The following is a 14695-nucleotide window of genomic DNA, read 5'->3' on the forward strand; positions in this document are numbered from 1 at the left end:
AAGGGTGTACCTTGTGTCTCTTACGTTATATTTTTTCTTGATTTAACTCTTATGGTTCATTCATTTCTAATTGACCAGTTTTATATAAAATGCAAATATTATGAGGCAAACTATGAGCAAACAGTAAACAGGGGCCATTACAATGCAAACCCTCCTCCCTGTGGAGGTCTTATGAGTGTCCTCGCAGGACGTGCTGTGGGGAATTCTTTGCAGAGATCAACCGATAAACCCATATTAATAGTTAGAATAAAGTCAATTAAGTATTGTAATATATGAACATACATTAGTTGCATACCAATAATTTACATTTTACAGATTGCTACCAGAGTAATAGAAAGTATGTACACACAAGGACCTGGCAATGCTCTGAGGGTCTAAGTCGTGAGCTGCCTTCTCAGTGGCAGCTGGATGTACGCAAGAGACTGAGGCAGGAGCTGCCACTGTGTTCCTGCTCTGTGAGCTGGCCCCGCCTCAGCCAGCCTCTCCATCAACACGAGTTGGCTTTAGGAGGTATCCAGGACAGCAGACTCACTATGGGTTGATGTCACCAATTAGAAATGTTCATTGAGGGGCTGGAGAGGTGGCTTAACTGTTAAGGCACTTGCGTGAAAAACCCAAGGACTCAGGTTCAATTCTTTAGTATCCATGTAAGCCACATGCACAAGGTGGCACATGAGTTTGCTTGCAGTGGCCAGAGGCCCTGGTGCGCCCATTCTCATGTTCTCTATCTGCCTCTTTCTCTTTCTCTCTCTTAAATAAGTAAATAAATATTTGAGCAGGTAAAACTAAAAACACACACATAAAAAAAGAAATATTGGGGCTAGAGAGATGGATTAGCAGTTAAGGCACTTGCCCAGGTTTGATTCCCCAGAACTCACATAAGCCTGATACACAAGGTGCTGCATGCATCTGGAGTGGCTGGAGGACCTGGCACATCCATTCTCTCTCTCTGTCTTTCTTTCTCTGCCTCTTTGTCTCTCCCAAATAAATAAATAAAAATAAAAATATTTTTTAAAAAAAGAAATGTTGGAAGCGGACATGGTGGCACACACCTTTAATCCCAGCACTCAGGAGGCAGAGGTAGGAGGATTGCCGTGAGTTTGAGGCCACCCTGAGACTACATACTGAATTCCAGGTCAGCCTGAGCTAGAGCAAGACCCTATCTCAGAAGAAAGAAAGAAAGAAAGAAAGGAATAAAGAAAGAAGGAAAATAAATAAATGTTCATTGATTGACTCAACCCCCCTTTAATCAGCTTTTCTTTTTGTTTTTGGTTTTCTGAGGTAGGGTCTCACCATAGGCCAGGCTGACCTGGAATTTATTATCTCAGGCTGGTCTCAAACTCACAGCAATCCTCCTAGCTATGCCTCTTAAGTGCTGGGTTTAAAGGCATGGGCTGCCACACTCGGCTCTTCTCATTTTATTTTATTTTATTTTTAAAATTTTTTGTTCATTTTTATTTATTTGAGTGTGACAGAGAGAGAAAGAGACTGAGAGAGAGAGAGAGAGAGAGAGAGAGAGAGAGAGAGGGAGAGAGAGAGAATGGGCGCGCCAGGGCTTCTAGCCACTGCAAACGAACTCCAGACGCGTGCGCCCCCTTGTGCATCTGGGTAATGTGGGTCCTGGGGAATTGAGCCTCGAACTGGGGTCCTTATGCTTCACAGGAAAGCGCTTAACTGCTAAGCCATCTCTCCAGCCCTCATCTCATTTTAATATAAAGTATTTTCTTGCTCTTATCAGCTGAAGGAAACCATGACACACTGATAGATATTGTATTACAGTGCAGTGCCTGGTGTCAAGGAGCAGGCAATGCATTTCGTCATTATTTGTAATTATTTCTAAAATGCTTTAATGGTACGATACTGGGAGGATTTTTCCATTACTTTCCATAGCTTCCCCAGTATGTAACTGAGTGGCTCTTTCTGTGACGCAGTGGAAGAAATCCTGGATTTCCATTCTCCAGCAATAAGAGATTGATTAATTTTCTTTTAAATTTACTTTTGTTTATTTGAGACACAGAGTGGGAAAGAGGGAGAGAGTGAGAATGAGAGAGAGAGAGACTGCCAGGGCCTCTAGCCACTCCAGATGCATGTGCCATCTTGTGCATCTGGCTTACATGGGTCCTGGGGACTCGAACCTAGGTCCTTAGACTTTGGAGGCATGCGCCTTAACTGCTAAGCCTCTCCAGCTGAGATTCATTAATTTTCTTTTTCTAAAAAATATTTTTATTTATTTGAGAGAAAGATGTTGAGAGAGTGTGTGAGAGAGAATGGGTGTGCCAGGGCCTCTAGCCACTGCAAATGAACTCCAGACCCATGTTCCACCTTGTGCATCTGGTTTATGTGGGACTTGGGGAATCGAACTGGGGTCCTTTGCCTTTTCAGGCAAATGCCTTAACTGCTAAACTATCGTCTCCAGCCCTCGTTAGTTTTCTGTGAAACAATTAATCCAGGAAAACACACAGCTGCTTTCTGCCAGGGAGCAGAGAGTCTGAGTAAGCCACTGAACTTTGTGGGAGCCCACACCTGATCACAATGACAGCGGGAACTGAGCAAGGCTGCGTATCTGCTGTCCACATGGGCACTTTTGCTCTCCCCAAGCCATCTTGCTGCTTTTTAGGAGACACATACCTCTAATCACAGCACTTGGTGGTTACTGCTGCCGCTGAGCCATTCTGTCTGTGCATTCCAAATCCAGAGCATGCACACTGTTCCCATCCTCCTTTCTAAAGCTGTGCTCTGAGAAGCCCATGTTAAGATTGTGTGGCCCTCATAGGAATGCCCCAGCATCACATACCCCCCCCCCCGACGTGTGCACCCACACACATACAGGCGAGACTTCCACTGTCCTGAATAACAATGGTTTATAAACATATTATACTGCAGTTCTTTTTTTCAAACCCTTATTCTTTCGCTTGCCCCAGGAGACTTAACACTTTCTTCTCACTGGAGGGTGTTGGGAAGCTGTCTCGCTCTCTCTTCTGAGAGTCCTCATGGGTGGCTTTGTCTCTGAGGCACATGCTAACACTTGGGAAACAAATCTAAGAAATGTTATAGGCAGATGAAGCAACAGAAGAATTGGCCGAGTTAATGGTAACTGCTGTCGTAGGCTGGATGCACAGGATGGTATGAACGCAAGTGAAATACATTATTGCAGCTAATTCTGTAACCACTAAAAATATTAATATAGCCTGGACTACAGTGAGACCTTACCTTGAAAAAACAAAAAAAATTAAAATAATTTTATCCAATGGCCATCAAAAATAGCTGTCTACTACACAAGTAACTTTCATGTCATAGTCTATTAATGATGTTAATATATATTCTGATTATCAGTAAATGTTCAAATTAATAAAGTACATAATTCTCTAGTAACATATGAGCTCAACAAAGTACATAATTATTTATATGAAAAGTAAGCACAAAAATTAAGAGGTGAAGTTATTCATTAGGTCTGGGAAAATTGGTCAATCAGCAAAGTATTTGCTTCACAAGCATAACGACCTGAGTTTGAGCCCCAGAGCCCATGTTAAAAACAAAGTGTTATTTCAGTATCGGACAGAGACAGAGGGTTCCCTGAGTCTCACAGGCTGTCCAATTTGTTCTACTTGGTGAATTCTAGGCTTATTTTTTTTTAAGTCTTAAAAATTTATTTAAGAGAGAGAGAGAGAGGTGGGGGAGAGGTAGCAGATAGGTAGAGGGAATGGGCACACCAGGGCCTCCAGACACTGCAAATAAACTCCAGATGCATGTCCACCTTGTACATCTGGCTTGAGGGGGTCCTTTTGCTTTGCTAGCAAGCACCTTAACCGCTAAGCCATCTCTCCAGCCTGAGTTCAAGAAAGGACAGTGCCTGGGGACTGATGCATGAGGTTGTTTTCTAACCTCCACACACACCTCCACACACAGATACCTGCTTTCACATACACACATTCATATACTGCCTTCAAAGAAAAAAAAATTGAGCAAAGTATTGTACACTTATCATTCAGAAGAACTGCTCAATCTGACTATATGCATGGTTTTAATGGCATGATAGGGAAGAGAAAAGTGTTGCTTGGAAAGGAAATCTCTTTGCTATAAGCCTCTCCAGGGATATGCACACTATGTCCTCTTTGACATTTATATACAGCATATGTTGTCTCAGTTGTATTTATCATAGCTTAAATGTTTTGCTTGTTCTTCTGATTTATAATCATATTTATGATGCTTAAATATCATCAAAATGCTCTTCTTAGCAACAATCAGGGACTGGAGAAATGGCTCAGCAGGTAAAGCCTCTTGCTTGCAAAGTCTGACCGCTGGGTTTGAGTCCCCAGGACTCATGTACGACAGATGTATAAAGCTGCGCATGTCTTTAGAGTTCATTTTCAGTGGCACACCCGTACTCTCTCTACCATTATCTTACTCTCTGCTTGAAAATAAGTAAATCATTTTAAAAATAATCATTATCTAAGTCAGTTACAGAGCTAGGGGACTTTTCATTGGGTTTATGGGGATTGGACAAGGCAGTTACTTTTCCTCATACTCTTCCCTTCCTCAGTGACAGAATAATGAATTTATTCCATTTGGCTGGTTCATTCAGTTATAGAACAGATTTCTCAGCTTCCCTTGCAGCAAGATACTTCTTATAACTAATTCTGGCTGTTAAGATATAAAATACATTGGATGCATCTGGTGAGAGAAAGAAATTAAATTGTTTTTTGGGTCTTGCGCTAGCCTAGGCTGACCTGGAATTCACTATGTAGTCTTAGGGTGGCCTTAAACTCATGGCAATCCGTCTACCTCTGCCTCCCAAGTGCTGGGATTAAAAGCATGTACCACCACCCCTTCTAAATTTTAACTTTTGTTTTTTCATTCCTTGACCCAGAACCTCATCCCCACAGAGTCGAATGTAACCCATCAGCTGGTGGTTCAATCAGACTAAGTCAAGCTACTGTGGTTGGGAGCTCTTTCTGTTTCTGACACAAAGGGTCAACTCTCCCCATGTCTACACCAAAACACAGATTCACTGGGGACATTCTAACACTAGCTCATATCATATTAAATGATTTATTCAAGTCCTGATGAAACATTACATTGGAAAGTTGAATTAATAATGGACATTTTGTGTTGAAGAAGAGATGGAGGATGGGAGAGAGAGGAAAGGGTCTAGATCATTCTTAAGCATTTATTTATTTATTTGGCAGAGAAAGGGAGTGGGGGAGAGAGAGAGAGAGAATGAATGGGCACACCAGGACCACCAGCCACTGCAAATGAACTGCAGATGCATGCGCCCCCTTGTGCATCTGGTTAACATGGGTGCTGGGGAATTGAGCCTGGGTCCTTTGGCTTTGCAGGCAAATGCCTTAACTGCTAAGCTATCCCTAGATTCATTCTTCTACATGTAGATATCCAGTTTCCACAGCACTACTTGCTGGAAATGCTTTCTTTTCTCCAATGTGTGCTTTTGACCTCTTTGTTAAAAATCATGGTGGCTGTAGCCATGTGGACTTGTACCTGGCTCTTCTATTCTATTGATCTACATGCCTTTTTTTATATCAGTACCATGCTGCTTTTCTTACCAAGACTCTGTAGTATAGCTTGAATTCAAGTGTGGTGTTACCTCCAGCAGTATTTTATTTACTTTTGCTAAGTACATTTTTAGCTATCCTGGGTCTTTTGTGCTTCCATATGTATTTTAAGAATTTTTTTTCTATTTCAGTGAAGAATGGTGATTGGACTTTGCTTGAAATTGTATTGAATGTGTATATTGCTTTCGGTAGGATGACCATTTTAAGGATATTGACTCCTCACATCTATGAGCGTGGGAAATCTTTCTATCTTATGGTGTCTCCCTAAATTTCATTCTTCAGTATTTTAGAGTTTTAATTATAGAGGTCTTTCATTTCTTTGGTTACAGATATTCAAAGTTATTTAAATTTTTGTGGCTATTGTGCATGAGACAATTTCCATGATTTCTTTCTCAATATGTTTATCATTGGATTGTATGTAGTCAGGCTCACATTGCTGGTAGAAATCACCCAACCAAGATCAGCTTGTAGGAAAAAAAGAGGTTTATTTTGGCTTACAGGCTCGGTGGGGAAGCTCCACGATGGCAGGGGAAAACGATGGCATGAGCAGAGGGTGGACATCACACCCTGGCCCACATAAGGTGAACAACAGCAACAGGAGAGTGTGCCAAACACTGGCATGGGGAAACTGGCTGTAACACCCATAAGCCCGCCCCCAACAACACACCACCTCCAGGTGGTGTCAATTCCCAAATCTCCATCAGCTGGGAATCTAGCGTTCAGGACACGTAAGTTTATGGAGGACACCTGAATCAAACCACCACCGTATGTAAGAAGGTAACTGATTTTTGAGTGCTAATTTTTATTCTAACAGTTAGTTGAACATGTTTATAAGCTTTAGCCATTTTTTTGATGGAGGTTTTGGGGTGTTTATTACATAGAATCATATTACCTGTAAATAAGGATAGCTTTACTTCTTCCTTAACTATTTGTATTGCTTTCTTTCAACTCCAGGAATTAAAAAAATTATTTATTTATTTGCAAAGAGAGAGGTAGAGAGACGATAGAGGGAAAGGGCATGCCAGGGCCTCCAGTCACTGCAAATGAACTCCAGATGTATGCATCACTTTGTGCATCTGGCTTCAGGTGGGCTCTGGGAAACTGAACCTCTGTCGTTAGGCTTTGCAGGCAAACACCTTGACTACTGAGCAATCTCTCCAGCTCTCCAGTAATTTTTTTGATTTCCTTCTTGATTTCTTCAATGATCCAGTCATTATTCAATAGTGAGTTGATCTGTCCTCAGGAGCTTGGCTGTTTTCTGTTGTTTCTCTTGTTAATTTCTAACTTTACTACACTCTGGTCAGATATGACACAAAGACTCATTTCAATTTTTCTAAATTTGTTGAGACTTGCTTTTTACCCTAATATGTAACCTATTTTAGAGAAATTTCTCTGGCCTTTAGGGCCTTCTGTCTACCTGGGGTGTTTGGATGGAATGTTCTGCAAATATCTGATAAGTCTGTTTGATCTACGGTGTCATTAAACTTCACTGTTTGTTTACTTTCTGTCTAGATGACCTTTCTGTTGGTGATAGTAGGATATTGAAATCACCCACTACTATTGAGATGCATCTCTGACTTCACAGTTAGTGGATTTTGTTTTATGAAATGATGTGTGTCTGTGTTTGATGCTTACATGTTTAGGATTGTAATGTTGTCCTGGGGAGCTGTTCCTTGGTCAGCATAAAGTAGCCTTCTTTGTTACCTCTGATTAATTTTGGTCGGACGTCTATTTTGTCATGTATCCGTACCGCCATTCTTCCTTGGTTTGTGGTTGTTTTCCCATACTCCTACCCTTAGTGTCTGTCTTTGATGGTGATGTAAGTTTCTTGAAGATGGTAAAAGGGTGGCGCCTGTTTTCTGACCAGTCTGTTAGTGTGTGTCTTTTGAGCCCACTGATATTTAGAGTTGTTTTTTGCAAAGTGTGAGTTAAGCCCTGTCACACTGATAATTTTGTGGCGTTTGTTGTTATCTTAGTCTTCCTTTTCTTGACAAGGGTTCTAGCATTTGTCGTAACTTTTCTCCCGTAGCCTTTGGAACATGTTGATTCTTCTCTTTAATGTGAAGTGCTCCTCCCAGTAGCCTCTGCGGGGCTGCCTTAGTGTCCATAGATTCCTGTAGTGTGCTTTTTCATGGAACATTTCTCTTCGTCCTGTTATGAGAGATGATTTTGCTGAGCACCTTAGTTTGGTTTGTTGCTGTGGTATTTTGATATTTGGAGTAGATCATTCTAAGCCCTTCTGACTTTCAGCGTTTGCATTGAAAGTTTGGCTGTTACTTTGATGGGCTTGCCTTTATGGGGAAGGTGCGCTGCCTGCTGTGTGAAGAGGCCGGTGGCAGGCTTGCTATTATCTGTAGTGAGATGTTTCTTTCTCTTGAGGTTGTCAGTACCATTTCTTTGTTCTGGGTGTTTAGTGTTTTGAGTACAGTGTGGCAAGAGAAACATCATTTCTGACCTGCGTGTTTTGTGTTTCTGTGTGCTTCTTGTACCTCAATGGGCATCTCTTTCCCTAGGCTTCAGAAACTTCTATATTTTATTAAAAATGTTTTCTATGCTTTGACCTGCATTCTCCCTCTTGCATGCCCATATTTAAACATTTTATCTTTTCCAGGTATCCCACATGTCTATGATGTTTCTGTTCTTGTTTTTTTTTTTTTTTTTAAAAAAACTTCTCATTGATTTTTTTGGCCTCCTAGTCTATTTCCTCTGTCTTGTCCCCAAGTGATGACAGTCTGTCTTTCACATGGTTCATTCTATTGCTAAGGCTTTCCAGGGAGATTTCTATCTGATTTATTTCATTTTTCATTTCTATTTGTTTTTCTTCATCATTTCTTTTCTTAAAAATATTTTATTTATTTATTTGATAGAAAGGGAGAGGGAGAGAGAGAGGGAGAAAGAGAGAGAGAGAGAAAGGGAATGGGCATACCAGGGCCTCCAGCTACTGTAAACAAACTCCAGATGCATGCGCTCCCTTGTGCATCTGGCTTACGTGGGTCCTGGAGAGTCGAGCCAGGATCCTTTGGCTTTGAAGGCAAACACCTTAACCACTAAGCCATCTCTCCAGCCCTTCTTCATCATTTCTATCTCTTTTATTTTTATTAATTATGAACTTTGGTGTATGAATGAATCACATGTAGCTGGTTGCTTGTGTTCTCCTGGAGTTGATTCAGGTGATTTTTCATGTCCTCTTTGAATTCTAACAGGTGTCTGTTGACTTCCTTCACTTGTTTGTACTCTCTTGGATTTCACTCAGTCCTTTGTTCATGTCATCTTTAAGTCCATCATATAGATTTATGGTAATTGTGCTTTTGAATCTTTGTCTGGAATTTTCTCAAAGTGGCTCTCATAGAAGGCCTTTACTATGAGACTCAACATTCCTGGTGGGGAGGTGTTGCTTTGGTGTTTGTATTACTGGCTTTCCACTAGAATTTCCCATCTGGAGATATTGCACTTGTCTTGAGAATGCTTGGCCTTATACAAGATCATAGTGGGCTCACAGGAAGGCCACAAGCTGGGGTATGTCTCGGGCATGCTTTCCTAGGTGGGGGAGGAGGCAAGAGGTGTGCGTGTGTGTATGTGCGCAAGGCTTTGAAGCAAGGAATGGGATGATGTGGACTTGCCCACTCAGAATGAGCAGGGAGGGGTGGCCTGCTTGAACAGGGGACTGGGTGCAGTGGGAGGGACATGTGGGCACAAGATCTATTGGTGTGGGACACTGGTAGCTTCTCTGTAGTGGCATCTTTCCTAGGCGCTCTGAGAGGTACTAGAATGGAGTAGGGGAAGGCCTACAAAATTGGGAACTCACATGCTCACTCCCAGAGGCAGTGTGGCTGGACTAGAAATCCAGAGAGAAAAGTGGCTGGAGTAGAGGAGGCCTTAAGGAATTGAGAGTTCACCCCTGAGGCAGCAAGGCTGGGAAAGAACCCAGAAGAGACATGCAGGCAGAGTGTGGGGGGGGGGGAGCTGGGAATTTGAATCTCACCCTTCTCCCCTAGTGGAGGTACAGGTGGGCTAGGGACCAGGAGGGACACACGAGTGCACTAGAGGAAGACTCGAGGGGCTAGAAGCTCGTCTCCTGTCCTGTGGCGACACAGTTACAGACCAGGAGAGACACGTGCAACGCAGGGGAAGAATTGGGAACTGTGCACGTCAGCGTTCTCCAGAGGAACAGAACAGCTAGAATGAATTAGATGAAAAAGGGAATTTATTGGATTAGCTTATGGTAGTCCAATTGCAGTTGCAGGCCTGAGAATCAAGGAACTTGGTAGCTGCTCAGTCCACGTGGCCAGATGCCTCAGTAGTCCCAATCCGCGCTGAAGGCCTGGAGGCTTCCTGAGGAGCTGCTGGTCTTCAGTCCATGCAGGTCCTCTTCAGTTGACGCGGGTCTTCAGTTGACTCTGGTCTTCAATCTACACTGGAAGGCAGCGAGCAGCTCCGGCAGCCAAGTGGAGGGAAGGAAGGGGCTCTTTTCACCCAGAGCTTCCTTATATAAAGTCCCCTCTGAGAGGGGCCACCCACTCTGGGGGAAGGACTTCCTCCTTCAGTGAATCCTTCCTGGATGCAACCTCAGGGACCCACCCGGGAGGGATTTCTGTGGATTACTAAACAGATCAAGTTTCAACACCTTAACCATCACAGGAACTCATCCCCAGTGCACCTGGGCTAGGTACCCAGAGACACACACAGGCAGGCAGAATAGGCGAGGTACTGGGGAATTGGAATCTTACCCTGTTTATGGTGTTTTCAACAACTCATGATACAAACTTAAAGTCAAGAGGCATGACAACTCTGGAGCAGAGCAGCACTGTGATAGCCAGGTCTGTGGCTTTAGAGCTATTGTCACTCCCTTGTAGATGGAGGAGGAAAAGGTCACAAGACCCTCATCTGGAAGTCCAGCGAGTCTTCTCTCCTGACTTTCCTTCAGCTGCAAGTGATCTGGCGACAAGCTTGATTATTTAGGAAATAAGGGGCTAAGTGGAGGAGGGACTCCACGATGCAACTTTCATGAAGTCACCAGGCAGGACAGGGTGGGACTTTGAGGTGATGTAGCTGCCTTCGAGTCACCCATTCCCCTCACTCACGCTCTGTGAGTAACTCCAGCACAGTCATTGGTTCACCACAATTGGATTTGGTGCACTCATACTTTGGTCTTTTGTATGAGGCTTATGTGGGGTGAATAGACATGTGTTTTCATCTCCTCAGGGAAAAAGTTTCACATGACATAGCAGCCTTTCTCACCCAGGGGCGACTCAGCTGGGATAGAGACCAAGAGAGACACAGAGGCAGAGCAAGGGAGGGCCTCGGTGTGCCCATATTTTGTTTAGGATTTTTTCATCTATGTTCATGAAACATATTGCTCTATAATTTTTTCATTGTATTCATCCATAGTTTTTATAACATGACTATACTGGCCTAGAGAGGAATAACAACACAGTACAATGACATATTTATTCAATCTTGTTTCATTTTCTTTTTTAAGAACATGTATATATATATAATATATTTATGAGAGAGAGAGAGAGAGAGAGAGAGAGAAAAGAATGGGTACTCCAGGGCCTTTGACCATTCACTGCAAAATAACTCTAGATATATGTGCCACCTTGTACATCTGGCTTAACATGGGTCCTGGGGAATCAAACTGGGTTCTTTGGCTTTGCAGGCAAGTTAACCACTATGCATCTCTCCAGCCCCCTCTTTTTTATGAGAGAGAGAGAGAGAGAGAGGGAATTGGTGTGCCAGGGCTTCCAGCCACTGCAATTGAACTCCAGACACGTGGCACCTTACGCACATGTACCACCTTGTGAGCATGTATGACCTTGAGAGCTTGCGTCACCTTGTGTGTCTGGCTTACTTGGAATCAGGAGAGTTGAACATGGGACCTTAAATGTTGCAGGCAAGTGCCTTAACTGCTAAGCCATCTCTCCAGCCCTCCCCTGTTTTTTATATTTATTTAATTTTTAAAAATAATTTTATTTGAGAGAGGAGAGAGAGAGAGAGAGAGAGAAAATTGGCGCCAGAGCCTCAGCCACTGCAATCGAACTCCAGATGCTTGCGCCACCTAGTGGGAATGTGTGACCTTGCGCTTACCTCACCTTTGTGTGTCTGCCTTAAAGTGAGATCTGGAGAGTCCAACTTTGCAGGCAAGCACCTTAACCGCTAAGCCATCTCTCCAGCCCCCTCTTTTGTTTTTAACTGAGAACTTTACTGTATGAACATATTGCATGCTGGTCGTATTCCCATTGGGTTATACTATCATGTTTCCTCTCCCCTACCCTATCTCACTGATGGCCCTCCTCAGTGGGGTCACTGGTATTCTCTGTAGGGTCATGAATGCACCAGTCAGGCTCTGTTGGGGAGGACAATACCTCGAAATACACCTTCTCACCCTGTGGCTCTTACATTCTTTGTATCCCCCTATCTGTAATGTTCCCTGAGCCTTGGAGGGTGTGTTATAAGCCTCCTGTAGTGGAGAGCTTGAGTTTTCTTCATTCAGTCATAGTAGAAGTCAGGATTTCACCCACGCCTTTTGATCTTTCTAATTTGCAGGCATACAGTTTTTCATATACAATCCCTTGTATTTCATTTTTTGTCAGTTCTAGTTATTTATTTGAAAGAGAGAGAGAGAGAGAGAGAGAGAGAGAGGGAGAGAGCAGACAGAACAAAGGAGAGATGGGGTATGACAGGGCCTCCTGCTGCTGCAACAAACTCCAGACACTGGTGCCACTTTATACATCTGGCTTATGTAGGCTCTGGGGAATCAAACCTGGGCCATCTGGCTTTGCAAGCAAGTACCTCTTAACAGCTGAGTCATCATTCCAGCCCTATTTTATCAGTTTTAATATCTCCTTTTTCTTATCTGATTTTATTTATTTGAGTCATTCCCCTGTTTTCTTATGTACTCCTGGGAAAAAATCTTCTTAATTAGGTTTATATTTTCAAAATCATTTTTTGTTTACTTTTTATTTTTTAGTTGTCTAACTGATAGATAAAATAAAAAGTAGATATTATCAATAGACATGATTTGAAGTTTTTGTACATGCATAAGTTGTGAAATGTTTAAATCAAGTTAAATATATGTAATTCATTTCTTCCAGTTCTTTTTGAAACATGTAGTACATAATCAAGAATTCATAGTCACTTTAGTGCATCAGGACACCAGAACTTCCTCATCCTAACCTCGACTTAGGTCTCAGGAGGGCCATGAGGTGGGGTGGGGGAGGAGGAAAGATACACATGCACAAGGCTTTGAAGCAAGTAATGGGATGGTGTGGACTTGCCCACCCAGGATAAGCAGGGAGGGCTGGCACGCTTTTCAGAAATTCTTCGTATGATGTTATACATTTGTCTATTTTACTTTTGTTTGGGTATTACTGGAAAAAAATGATGTCCTAAAATATTTTCTGTATGTTTTTTCTCTAAGTTTCAGATTTTTTTCAAGGCAGGGTCTCACTTTCACCCAGAATGACCTAGAGTTCCCTATGGAGTCTCAGGGTGGCCTTGAACTCACAGTGACCCTCCTACCCCTGCCTCCCAAGTGCTGGGATTAAAGGCATGCTCCACCACGCCCAGCAGTTTCAGATTTCTTTTTAGCATTCTTTTATTTATTTATTTATTTTTTATTAATTAGTTTTGTATTCAGCAAATACAGTCAGTTTGGTACCATTATTAGGCTCATCCGTGACTTACCCCCTCCCCTTGTCCCCTCCTTGTTGAGGTAAATGGGTCATGCATTGTGGAGTTAGCCCTCAGTTATGGGTAGGATAAATGTCTCTCCATATCATGACCCAACATGTGGCTCTGACATACTTCCAACCCCTCTTCTGCAAAATTTCCCTGAACCATGTTGGGTTCATTTTTGGTCTGCTTCAGTGATGAGGTGTTGGGGACCTCTGGGTCTCTGGTTCTCTGATTTGGTAGGAGTTGATTTTTCTCTGTGTTATCTCCTTCTCCCTTGTGCTGGTATCTGGTTCACCAGGAAAACAGCACCCTTGCTTGTTTTGCCAATTTTTCTTAGTTTCAGCCAGTGCCCTTTTGAGGTGTGATGGGGTGGCTCTCTCCTTAGGATCTGCATCTATCTATAAAAGAGAAGCAGATTCTCCAATGGAGAGTAAGTTAGCACCAGGACAAGTGAGATAACTCTTACTTTTTTTTTTTTAATAGAAAACAGTTTCAGAATTTTTGATCTTACATTTAATAGAACTAAAAATGAGTTGAACAAAATTTCACAGTATAAGATCAGTGTGTAAACAATCACTGCCCGGGGTTTGGGGAGATGGGACAATCAACAAAACTCCCACTGTGCAGGTGTGAGGACCTAAGTGAATCCCATGGGTGCTCCGCTCTGATTGCATAAATTTCCTTGTGTGTGTTTAATTACATCTCACTTAAATTTACTGTAGAGTGTGTTGGAAAATTTAATAGTTTTCAAGCAACAACGGATTTGCTCCAACCCTCAATTATGTAGGTGAACAATCAGATAGTAGAAGCATTTCTATAGAGAGATCTTTCCCAAGGAGCTCTGAGAGAAGGATTACTGAATGGCCTGACTGGACACAGTGTCCCAGAGGTCTCAGGAGAAGCAGCCAAACTTACCTGGAAAGTCTTTTTGGTATTTTCCACTTTCGTCTTCCAAAGCTGTGTTTCCCCTGCCTTGGTACCCTGCATCAGCTGAAAGTTTAGGGGTTTTGAAGCTAATTTTTAATTTTTTTGTGTTCATTTTTATTTATTTATTTGAGAGGAACGGGGGGCCGGGGGGAGAGAAAGAGGCAGATAGAGATATAGAGAGAGAATGGATGCACCAGGGCCTTCATCCATTGCAAACGAACTCCAGATGCATGTACCCCCTTGTGCATCTGGCTAATGTGGGTCCTGGGGAATCAAGCCTCGAACCAGGGTCCTTAGGCTTCACAGGCAAGTGCTTAACCACTAAGCCATCTCTCCAGCCCTTGAAGCTAATTTTTAAATACTCATCTCTGTGTTACAGTTTCTGCATCCTGCTCCAAAGTTTGAAAAAGACCTAGTGAATTCTTTCAATAATTTTGCTTTACTGAATCCTATTCAACGAAATAGGGTAAGTAAAAAGGCAATTGCTTTCAAGGGTCATGCACACTATTTTAAAAAGTGGT

This window comes from Jaculus jaculus, chromosome 13, assembly GCF_020740685.1.
Source record: "Jaculus jaculus isolate mJacJac1 chromosome 13, mJacJac1.mat.Y.cur, whole genome shotgun sequence".
NCBI classification, from domain to species: Eukaryota; Metazoa; Chordata; class Mammalia; order Rodentia; family Dipodidae; genus Jaculus; species Jaculus jaculus.